This window comes from Perognathus longimembris, chromosome 28 (genome assembly GCF_023159225.1).
Source record: "Perognathus longimembris pacificus isolate PPM17 chromosome 28, ASM2315922v1, whole genome shotgun sequence".
In the NCBI taxonomy this organism is placed as follows: Eukaryota; Metazoa; Chordata; class Mammalia; order Rodentia; family Heteromyidae; genus Perognathus; species Perognathus longimembris.
Window position 1 is genome coordinate 90,507,151 of NC_063188.1, and position 13,022 is coordinate 90,520,172.

Consider the following 13,022-nt stretch of genomic DNA (forward strand, 5'->3'; position numbering starts at 1 on the left):
TGTCTGGAAGCAGAAAGTAGCACTTGAGCATGTACTTATGGAGAGAAAAACATGTAAGAAAAACAGACTTGATATGATTTGGGATTTTTGGATAGCTATCTATAACTTGGAGGATGAACTAAAAATGATGTGAAATTAATTGTTAGAGAAATAATTTAAACAGTGCACAAGTTACATTTTGATTTTTATTCCTGCTAGGGATAAGATATGAATTAGGATATTTCATTATATTTATAAAAGCAAGCAGTAAATTTTATTTTTGCCTGCTTAGCATATACTTGGCATACTTAAAATAGCATGTTAACTTTCCAAAGGGAAAAAAATCCCCTCTAGTCTTAGTCTAGCTTGTTTAGGTGCAAACGAATTCACTGTCATGGCTAAACAAAGAGATATGAATCCAGTCATCATGTCCACATTGGTGTCTCAAATTGCTGGCTAATGGTATTCAGCTTGAGTATGACAACATGTGATTTGAAGCAGTCTAATTGAGGCCTTTAATCTGAGGTTGATAGATGGAATTATTAAATGAGAAAATTACAAATATTTTTCGTTGTGGTTGGTAATGGTATATAACCCAAAGATGCCTGTATCCATCTTGTTTACCTGATAACAAGGGAAAACATCACAGGGAGAAGAAAACAAATGCAGAGTTAGAAAGCAGAGAAAGGTACTTTTAGGTAGATGTGCCTTAGGTTTATAGATCTGTAAGTCAACATGTTCTCCTTTATAATAGAAGCTTGTGAAGAGTTTTGGTCACAAAAAGTCAAGGGTCTTATGGTTCCAACAGGAGAGTGATATGATAAATAATCTAACAAGCTGTCAAAAAGAATTTTAGTAAGTGTGACATGTAAAACTTGTTATTTTCCATTCTGTAAAGCTATCATGTTGATAAATTTTAGGTATTTAATGAGTGTTGGATTTCATAAAAGAAGACAAGTTTTCTTTTCTGTCACTCTTGGTTTAAAACTGTTAAGCATTGCCATTGAGTATCATTAAGTTGGAGTTTTTATTTGATTATGAATGAAATGTGGTCATGGCATATAATTTTAATGCATTTCTTCCCTTTACCATGCGATCTTTCAAATTATTCTTGTCTTTTGTATTTGTTTAACATATAATCAATATCTTTTGATACTTAGGCCTAGCAATACTCATTTAATTTACAACTGAAGTGAAAATATCCTGAAGTAAAGTTGCACAGAACATTTGGTTTATATTAAGAAAGAAGATGGCCCTGGTGGGAACTCAAGTGACTTTCTCTGATACCTTAATAAAGAGTGAGATAATGTTATGTGACCAATTAGTTCCCTGGTGAGAAATTTAAGGTATCTAAGTTTAGCAAAGTTTTAATTGGTATAAAGGGATGTATGTTAGCAAGTGTGTGCATATATGTATGTTTGTTGAATTAATAAATACCATGCTCAATGTAATTTCTGACTACCAGTAATAGTAGACTTTTCTGAGATTTTGAGGCCCTACACATTAAGACAGTATAATGATACTGTCTACTTAATAAGTCTTGTTTTCAACTGGGAAATGGTGGCTCATGACTATAACCCTAGCTATTCAGAGCTTCAAAGTCATCCTGGGCAAGAAAGTCCATGAAACTCATATCTCCAATTAATCACCAAAAAAGCTGGTAGTACAGCTGTATATAGCTCAAGTGCTAGAATGTTAGCCTTGAGAATCAAAGCTCAGAGACAGCATCCAGGCCCTAAGTTCAAGCCACAGGACAGGGGTGCGTGCATACACACACGGTTGGGTTGAGAATTAAGAAATTCAAGATGAGGCCTGCCAATAATTATCCAACCATTTAATCTCTACAGACTTCAGTTTCATAAAGTACAATGTTTGGGAGGGTTGAAAACATTCTATAAAGTTTTATTCATTCAGTTGCCCAAAAGTACTTTGGCAGTAGTGTTAGAAATGGCTTGGAATGTTGGGGGTATCATGTAGGAATAAGAACTCAAAAGGAACTCAGCAAGGCAAAGTTTACATTTGCAGATGGGTGCATCATCAGCCAAAAATCTGGCAAGCAAACACACTTGTAGGGAGGCTACTCCCTATTTATACTTAATGCAGCAGGCCCTATTGCTCTGCTTGCATTGGCTGAGCTCAGGTCCACAATCTGCAAAACAATGTGATTTAATTAACAGAATGTAACTAAAATCCAAGGATGTCTTAAAATGGCAGCTTGGAAAGGAGGTAATGAACATGTAATTAACAAGGGCCAAACCACCTGGTCAAACAGGAACTTCCCAGAACAAAAACCTCTCACAAGAGTAACAAAAGAAAGCAAACTGCTTCGATAGAAAAAAGCTTTTCTCACAGTGGGACATGAATCAGGGTGATGAATTGGCCATGATGAGGAAAACAGGAAAATTGGAGTGGAGCTAGAGCGCCAGCAATACTGACTGAAAAGAGAAACCGAAGGGTCAGAGAGTAGTTCTGAATGCCAGAGGCAAGCTAGAAAAGAATCTCTTGTCAGAAATTAATTGAAAGCCAGTATGTGGAAATGACACCATAGAAGACATATCAAGAAGTCAGGAGTGAACCAGGGCAATCTCATGACAACCTTGGGACTCTTATTGTAATTACTAAATTAAAATGATTATGCCTTGGATCTCTGAATGCTGCTAATCCATTGTCTTGATAAATTATTATTTGCAAGACAATATTTGAGACCTCAAAGTCTTTGTTTCAGTTTCACAATTAAGAATATAACCATACTGAATGTTGAGTTTTCATGTTTTTCCTAACACCAAGAAAATGTGTGTGTGCGCACGCACAAACGTGCATGCGTGCATATGTGTGTATGCACGCCTGTCCATGTGCCAGTTCTTAGCTTTAAAAAAATATTTATTGTCAAAGTGATGTACAGAGCCGTTACAGTTTCATATGTTAAGCAGTTAGTACATTTCTTATCAAACTTGTTACCTCCTCTCTCATTTTTCTCCTTCCTTCCCCCCATTTCTCCCCCCCCCCATGAGTTGTACAGGTGGATTACAGCCTATAGTTTTCTAAGTATTGCTGTTGCATTGGCTCTCCTTTTACCCTTTGTCGCTCTATTTTGATGTTCTCCTTCCCTTCCCCTTTTCCAATAACTATAATACAATACCCAGGGTACCAAAATCAATAACATCAGGGGTAAAATCCTGGGGAAAAATGACAAAAGAAAGTGGCATAATTTCAGATGGTACATTGAAAATAACAACAATGGTTAACCACTTATTTCCATAACTTGGAGTTCATTTTGCTTAGCATCATCATATGTGTTTATACGTACATAGCTATTGAGCTATTGTTATCTTCTGCTAGGACTATCCTAGATGTGTACTAATTACCACCAATGAGGGAAACAATAGAGTCTATGTTTCTTTGGGTCTGGCTCACTTTACTTAGTATGATTTTTTCCCAAGTCCTTCCATTTTTGCTCAAGGAAAGCACTTTACCACTTAAGCCACAGCTCCACTTCTGGTGGTGGTGGTGGTGGTGGTGGTGGTGGTGTGTGTGTGTGTGTGTGTGTGGTGAATTGATTACAATTATAATGATGATGAGTAGATTTATCATTTTGAAGGTCAGAAGGGAACAAATAAAAGTATGTATTCATCATATGTTATGTACTTTCGCTGTACACAGTTGTCACATTTTAAATAAACTGGGCAGTCATTTGCTTCTGCATAGCATTTCATCCATAAAGGAGTTAACCAGGCAAACACATGAAATAAATAATCAGTCTGCACTACACAAACATCTTAACAGCTAGCAGCCATCACTCAACTGCTACACAAAGTTACATAAGAGATTAGAATTGGGTTTGAGAAATAATTGTTTTGAAACATCAATTATTTTTTCCTTGAACTCAACCCCCAGGCTCAGAAAAACATTTAAACAACACAGGTACATTAAATTTACACTAAATTGCTTAAGGTTTTAATTTTAAAGATGAAAGTGATAAAGACTGTCCCCTCCATCATTAGTTTTGGACTAGCAACAAGAAATGGCAAAATAAGCTACAAATTATGTTAATAATCTGTTGTCATTTAGACCAAACAAGTGAGCATTCTAAAGAAAAAGGGAAGCTGATTTAAAAAATCTAGTTAATAAGAAAATTGAAGCCTTTCATCTTGTTTACAAGAAATTCTAATATTATTCAAATAACAGCAAAATACTATATAAAGTAAATTTTACCAATTGACACAAGGCTTAAATAAGTAAAATGCTAAAGTGTCCAGAAACATTTCTACTGTAAGCATTTTTCTATCTATCTTCATTACATATATATAATTTTTTTCTGATATTAAGGCTTGAACTCAGAGCTTGGGCTCTGCCCTGGGCTTGTTTTGCTCAAGACTACAGTTCTAACACTTTGAGTCACAACTCCATTTCTGCCTTTTCCTTTTCTTTTTTGATAGTTAATTGGAGATAAAAGTCTCAGACTTTCCTGCCTGGCTAGCTTTGAACCTTGATCCTCAAATCTCAGCCTCTTAAGTAGCTTGGATTGTAGGTGTGAGTCACCTACCTATGCTTGGCCCAATATATTTCCTTTGTCTTAGAGAATTTATTATAGTGCATTAGTTATAATAAACGGATTAAGACTGTTAGCTCTTTATTATTTTATGAGTTTGATAACTTTCAAACTCTATGAGTTTTTTTTCTCAATCAATCCTATGAAGGATGAATGAGACATTAGGCAATATTGCAGGAACTCCAGGTCTATTTTGTTAAGGAAGTATCTTAAAGATTTTAGTATTTAAGGGAAGTAAGATGCAGAGGAAGAGAGGGGGGAGGGGGGACATGTGAAAGGAGAAAGAAGAGTAAGATAACTGTAATTTTACTATTATTTCTTTAAGTAAAGACTTCATCAATGACTCCTTTAGAAATCCTGTGCTCCTCTTTACCAGTTTCTATAGGCAGTGACTTAAGTGTAAAATTATACAAATAGAGTTCTCTGGATATTTTATTACGATGAAAAGTGGAAGCATAGTGGTCACATATTAGCAGATATTTCCTGTCTTAATTTAAAACCAAACTGGTGATATAAAAAGGTATGATTCTTGCTTTAAAATCATATTTTAGGCACAATATGATATTTAAGGTACTAGTTAATTTATATTTCTTGAATTTTGAAAAAAAGAATTATTCATGACATGTAAGAAGAAATTCTGGACCAACATGTTTTATGACATTGTGGTAAACCAAAGTATTTATCATAATGTTGTCAAAAGCAGGCCACAGCAATGAGATATAGGACATCTAGATAAAGAATTTCTTAAGGTATGAAAGATGGTCAGATACCAAGAGTAGTGGGGTAGGAATTTGAATAGTTATAAAAGGTAATTGGATTCTTTTCCTTAAGGGATTCAACAAAGATTCCTGCTAAAATTGGAGTAAATGAGCCAAAGGAAAACATAAAGGGCAAAAAAAAAAATAGAAAGAAGGCTCCAAAGAGTTTGGTCAAAGGGGAGAGTTTTTGTTAATTAATAATTCCCTTCTTCCTTATCAGTGTTTGTTTTCTGAAATTTCTTTTATATGTCATAATTGCAGCTTGCAAATGTTAGATATAAAGTTCCAGAAATAAATAATTCATACGATTTGACTTTCATGCTGTTCTGAGAAGTGTGATACAATTTCATACTGCCCAGTTCTGCCTAGGACTTGAGTCATTCCTTTGTCCAGTGTACCATATCATATATACTACCTTCCTGTCAGTCACCTAATACTTGTTTGATTTATTGCCTAATGCTATAACACAAGTCCTATATCACTTACCCCATTCTTTCTAAATGCAGGCATTTTATGATCTCACATCCACCATCACATAAGAAGGTTGAGTAGAGCACAACATGAAATTTTGAGAGACTATATTCACATAAATTTTACTACAGTGTATATAATTATTTTGTTTTATTGTATTATTGGTAAGCTCTTACTATGACTGTTATAAAAATATATTTAAATAAATCTTTATTGTATATATATATATATATAAATGAATAAACATTCTACACTTATCCACCAACATCTGTGACTTCCATATCTGTGGATTCAGCCAACTAAGGATTTAAAGAATTTAGACAAAAACTATATCTGTTCTGAATATAATTTCAATATATTTGTTTATTTTCTAAATACTACACTGTAACAATTATTTTCATTTTGTTTGATAACTAGATATTTCAACTAAAGATGATTAAAAAGTAAATAGAATTATGTAGGTTACATACAGATACTGTACCAGCTTTACTATACTATAGGAGACATAAACAGTAGAAGATTTGGATAACTGCAGGGAATCTTGAAACCAGTCAATTGTGGGTGCTGAGAGACAGCTGCGTATGTGTTGGGGGGTTGGTGCTACAGAAGGACACATGTATGTGTGGAGGTGCCTTAGAATGTATCACAGTGGATAAGCATGGGATCCTACATAAATCACTGAGCTCTAAAAGAGAACAATCACTCTAAACCTTTAGACCACAGTTTCTCAAACTTCAGTGTGCTTAAAAATCAGGCAGGTTGCTGGGTGCTGGTGACTTATATCTGTAATACTATCTACTGAGGGGGCTGAGATCTGAGGATCCCAGCTTGAAGCCACCCAAGGCAAACAAATCCCAGAGACCATCAAAAACTGAAAGTCGGGCTGGGATATGGCCTAGTGGCAAGAGTGCTTGCCCTGTATACATGAAGCCCTGGGTTCAATTCCCCAGAACCACATATATAAAAAACGGCCAGAAGTGGCGCTGTGGCTCAAGTGGCAGAGTGCTAGCCTTGAGCAAAAAGAAGCCAGGGGCAGTGCTCAGGCCCTGAGTCCAAGCCCCCAGGACTGGCAAAAACAAACAAACAAACAAACAAAAACAAAAACAAAAAACCCTGAAAGTGGAGGTGTGGCTCAAAGTGGTAGAACTCTAGTCTTGAGCAGAAATTTAGTTACAGTGCCCTTGACCCTGCTGTTCCAGCCTCAATGCCTACTGAAGGAAAAAAAAATCACCCAGGTGACTTTTCAATATAGATTCAGATTCAGTAGGGATGGGGCATGGTAGCCTGTATTTCTACAATGTTCCCAAATGATACTGAAGAGGTTTCACTTAAATATACATTTGTGGAGCAAAAGGTTATTCAAGCAGGTCTGAATTGGAATCAAAGCTTACTTATTAAATAACCATTTAATTTTGATGAATTTACATTTCTGTTTCCATTTCCTGTAAAGGTGAATAAAAGTGCCTCTTTGATGACAATTTATGGCCTGCATATAAAACACTATTAAATATTGTGAGAATTAATGGAAATACAGCCTTGCAGATGTCATTAAAATGACTAGAATATGGTTGAATTCTTTTTATTTTTTTCACTTTTGCACAGGTAATTTTATTTTCTCCTGTGGGTGTTGACAGTGCTTATAGGTTTAAATTTGAAACATTCAGAAAACACATACCTGAATATTGTCACATTTCTTTACATCATGATTTGGTAACTAATATACAGTTGTGTCTATTAAACACAATGCACAACAATGAATTCTTTTTAAATGGTAGTTACATTTATTTATTATTATTTTAATTGTTATTATAAAGATCATGAACACTTACCTAATTTAGGTAATGACTACATTTGTCTTGGGGCAATGTCACCACTTCCCTTGCTCTCTCCCAGTTTTTCCCTCCTATCTTCCCCCACAAGCTATATAGTTCATGTTCAACATAGTGTCTAGTGAGTACCACTGCTCCATTTGTTCACCCTTTGTCTTTCCATTTCTGTGCCCACTTAATCTCCCAAAGATACATAAATAAATCAGAGTAATTAAACAAGACAAATAAACAAGATAGTAAATAAACAAGAAGAATGAAAAGGCAAAACAACAACAAAGGAAAAAACTCTTCTTTACATTTCCTGACATTCATCTCCATAGTTATTTTGATTTTTATTAAAATGTCTTGAATTTATTTAGCTCTGTTTACCTTTTAGGATGCTAAAGAATAAGTTAAATTGTTTCCTCTAAGGATCTCAGACCTTATAATGTCCTCAATTTTATTCTGTTACCTATGCAAAGAAAACAGAAGTACTAGAAAGGGATAGAAATTTCTTACAAAAAGGATGAGTGCTCTTGAAGAGGTCAACTCACAGAAAATGGTCTGCTTTTATCCTATCAAATAATATTAAGTTTGTCAGATCAAAACAAGTGCAGGGAGAGGGCACGTAATGAAAAATTCTGATGCCAATTGGACTTTCTTTTATAGAACAATATTGCCAAAAACCTCTAGGCTGCATTATGAATGGAATCATCCTATATTGCCAGATGGAAAATTAGGAAGATGATTGTTATTCCTTAAAACAATATGCCTTCACATTTCAGTGCCATTTACAATTCATTTTTTAATAACTTGTATGTCCCTCTTGTGTTTATGGTAGGACTAGACTTTTTCCCATACTTGAGTCCTACATACTATGAACTGAGATTCATTTGTATCTATTTCTTGATCATCATATTGAAATTATTTTATAATCCTTGAGGAGTCATAAGAAAGCAGTTGGAAGGAATTCTTATTTATTCAGAATAAAATGTGTGTTCATCCATTTTACTCTTTTAAAATATATTTTCTCTTACAAAAATTACTTGTGTCAAGTTCTGCTTTATTAACTTGTTATAAGGAAACTATTGATATGTAGTTTGCAGTCTGTCTCTAAAATGAATTTGCTGTGAAGTTTAAAGTGGTTAAGTGCAATTTACTTTTCAAAATACTATAAATATAAAAAAGTTTCTCTCAGATTTATATTCATATATGGGAAATTTATATAACCGAAAAACTGCATTGGCTGAAATGTGAGCAATTTACTCCTCATAGTTCATGATATCACAAATCCAAAAGGTAAGGTATGAGCAAAGTTGTTTCCTTCTAGGGGCTTTGAGAAACCCCTATATGTCCCTAAATTACCCTCCACTGGTTTCCAGAAATGTTTAGCATTCCATTCTTTGCTTATGGCAACATAGGTTGAATTTCAGTTTCTGTCTTCATATGGCCCTGGTTTCTTTACTTTTTTTTTTGCCAGTCCTTGGCTTAGACTCAGGGCCTGAGCACCACTGTCCCTGGCTTCTTTTTGCTCAAGGGTAGCACTCTGCCACTTAAGCCACAGCGCCACTTCTGGCCATTTTCTATATATGTGGTGCTGGGGCATCGAACCCAGGGCTTCATGTACACATTCTTGTACACATTCTTGCCACTAGGCCATATTCCCAGCTATGGCCTTGGTTTCATGGGTTTCTATCTTCTGTGTCTATGTGTCTTTCCAATTCTGAAATATGCCTCCCCCTTTTTTGTGGGTCTTGAGCTTGAACTCAGGGCTTGGTTGCTGTCCCTGAGCTTTTGTGCTCAAGGCTAGTCTTCTATTGCTTTGAGCCACAACTCTAGTTCCAGTTTTCTGGAGGTTAATTGGAGATAAAAGTCCCATAAACTTTCCTGTCCCAGCTGGCTCTGAACCATGATCCTCAGGTCTCAGCCTCTTGAGTAGCTAGGATTACAGTCATGAGCCACCAGCAGCTGGCAAACAGTACTTCTCCTTTTATTGTGGTAATGGGATTTGAACTTAAGGGCTCACACTTACTAGCCTGGCACTCTACCACTTGAGCCACACCTCCAGTCCTTCCCTTTCTTTTATCTCATAATGTCTATAGTCACTGCATTTAGTATCCACCTTAAATTTAAAATGATTTTATTTTGAAATCCTGAATTAATTGCATATACAAATACTATAATTTCAAATAAGGCTACGCTCCAAGATTCTAGGAACAAACTCTCTAACCTACTACTGTATCTAGATTTATTGTTTTCAAAACGTATTTTCTTGAGGAAAACTTTCATAGAACTCCAAGACATAAAATTTGGAAATAGAGAATTAAAACTGGTTGTTCTGGAAACCCCAATGCAGATTCATACATTCTTACTGAGATATCATTAGGAGAGTTAAGGACAATCTGGAGGAAATTTTAGAAATAAATAAAATTTAACAATGTTTAGAGTATTATTTTCTTCAAAAATTCCCGAACCTATTCGGGCATGGGTAGCTCACACCTATAGTCTTAGCTACTTAGAAGGCTGAAAACTGAGAATTGGGGGTTCAAAATAAGCACAGGCAGGAAAGATTATGAGACTCTTATATCAACTAGACTACCAAAAAATCCAAAAGTGGAGCTCTGGCTCAAGTGGTAGAGATCAAGCCATGAGGAAAAGGAGCTTTGGGACAGAGCCTAGGCACTGAGTTCAAATCCAAGGACTGATACACATAGAACATATTACTGAACCTACATTTGAAAATTAAAATAACATTCAAGAACTATCTAGAGGTCCAATACAAACTTCAGTATAGTAGAATATTAGTATGCACCACTAGGCATTTTTAATGCTGATTGACACAGACTAAGACCTCAGTATTTTTGCACATTTGGAGAACTCCTTGATTATAATTTATTAGAGTTATCTGTTCTTATAGCTAGTGCCGATTTACTGAGGGTAAGGAGGGTAATATTCTTGTAGCAGTCTTGAGTCTATTGCTCTAATGCCAAGTTTAGTATTTGATATGTGTTAAGACATCAATAAAAACAAATATAAATGAATTAATGAAGGGAAGACTATTAAATTCCATATTCTCATATAAGAACTTCATAGGATAACCTTGGCGATTTTTCAAGTATAATTTCTTTCATAATCTAGCATATGTTCTGCTGCTTCTGATTTGTTTCTATGTGTTACACAGTGATGTTGCCCTCACATTGCCTGCCATACCAGTGCTCTCTGGATATGTGGGAAGTAGGGCCTGTATTGTACTGAACATGCTGGATTGTACTTAACTTCAAGTGTCACAGCTAATATTATACTCAGATATATAACATTATTTGAATTAATGATTTCCCAACTACATCAGCCCCATTGGGGGAAAAGTGTTAAATGTCTGTATAAAATTTGGCTGTTAGTGAAAAGTCACTGAGACAGCACATCTACTGTGTGCATTGAGCACCACCCAGTGGCAAAAATGGGGTTTAGCAATGATGTTTATATGCTTTTGAAATTGAGTATCCTCCTGCTAGTGGAAGAAAAAGTATGATGCTAAAACCTAACTTCTAATAAATGTGAGTGAATATTGTCATGGTATCTGAAAGTAAGTCCTCAAGCCTGTATGTGTAGTTTCTGCCAGTGAGACTGAACTTAGGCAAAGAGTAAAGGAAAAAATGAAATCAAATAAGAATGTTAAAAAAAAAAGTCCATTTCAGGATGCTTTAAGGAAAATAAAGGAGGAACAAGAGAAAGCAAAAAGGAAGGAAAACTGGAGAAAATGTAACAGATTGTGTGCCATAGGTGCAGGTATAAATTTACAGAGAGAATAAATATTGCTTTTTGTTTATTAAAGAATTACTTTGTGTTTGTGTGTGCACGTGCATGATTGTTGAACTCAAGGCATGGACACTGTCCCTGAGCTATTTATTTATGTATTTATTTGCTAAAGGCTAATTTTCTAACATTTGAACCAGTGCTCCGCTTTCAGCTTTTTGGTGATTAATTGGAGAAAGGCTCTCACAGACTTTCCTGCCTTGTTTGGCTTTGAACTGCGATTTTCAGGTCTAAGCCTACTGAGTAACCAGGATTACAGATGTGAGCCACTGGTAGCAGGTTAGAATTGCATTTCCTAATCATTTCAAGTATCTTGATCTTAATTTAAGCATTACAACATACCCAGCATGTTATTGATCACTACTAGAATTAAATGACTAGTAGAAATGAACCAATAGGGAAAATGTATATGGTATCTAATTCAATTTGACCTGATTTTATTTTATTTTTTTATACTGGTCCTGGAGCTTGAACATAGGGTCTGGGCACTGTCCCTCAGTTTTTATGCTTGAGGCTAGTGCTCTACTACTTTGAGCCACAGTACCATTTCTGACTTTTTGGCAATTAATTGGAGATATGAGTCTCACAGACTTTCCTACTTGGGCTGGCTTTGAATTTCAATTATCAGATTTCAGCATCCTGAGTAGCTAGATTTACAAGTGTGGGCCACGAACATCAGCTTGATCTAATTTTTGCACTTTGTTTCCTTTTAAAATTTATTTTCTTTTTGAGAAGTAAAAATGTATATACTTATATGCAGTGTGATGTTTTAATATATTTTATGTAAATTATATGTGTATATACACATATATATGTTTTAGAAGAAAGGACGAAAATTAATGTAGTTGATAAGTACCTTTTTCAAATTAATGGTCCTATTCTCCCCCTCCCCTCCATCCATGACAATTGAATGACATGAACATAGCTAAGTAGCAAACTTTAAGGTGTTTGGGGGTGGCTTGGACGTGCTAATGAGCCAATCATAACGTGGTGAGGCAGTGGCTCTGAGATGCTAATAAACCAACTCTAAGGTGGCTAGGTGGTCTTGAAAGTTAGCATGGTGGCTTGGATAAGACTCTGACAATGGGCCATATAGGCTCAAGCTGTTGGTGCTCAAATCAGAGTTGCATTCTCAGTGGACTCAAAGCTTCACTCTCCAGCCTTATACTCTAGCCTCAAGGAACCTTTCCTGCTATCCTGGCGTGCCTATTCTGCCAGTCTCCCTCCCTGCAGCCATGTGCTCCCTTCAGTGATTGCCTGCTGGTGAGCCAACTCACACTATCTTCACTGGCTTTAGTCTCATTGTTGTTATTATTTCATATGCCTGCTTGATGTGGAATGGTTACTACCTGTTTGCTGGAATGTTACTTTCAATTGTTGTATACATTATTGAAAAGCATATTGAGTTTGAGTCTCTTGGTAAGTATTTTTATTACTTATATCCAGTAAAGGTGTCACACAAAGCAGAAGATAAGGCCTATGTTTTATTTGGTGACAAGTAATATAGCCACAGCTTTACCTTGATAATAGTTTCCCTTTAAGGGTCAGAATAAAGTCCAAATCTTACATGTCCTCTAGCAATATGTGTATCACAAAAAATCTTGTTTTTTACTGTTAAAATGTACAGTATAAAGGATTTCTTCA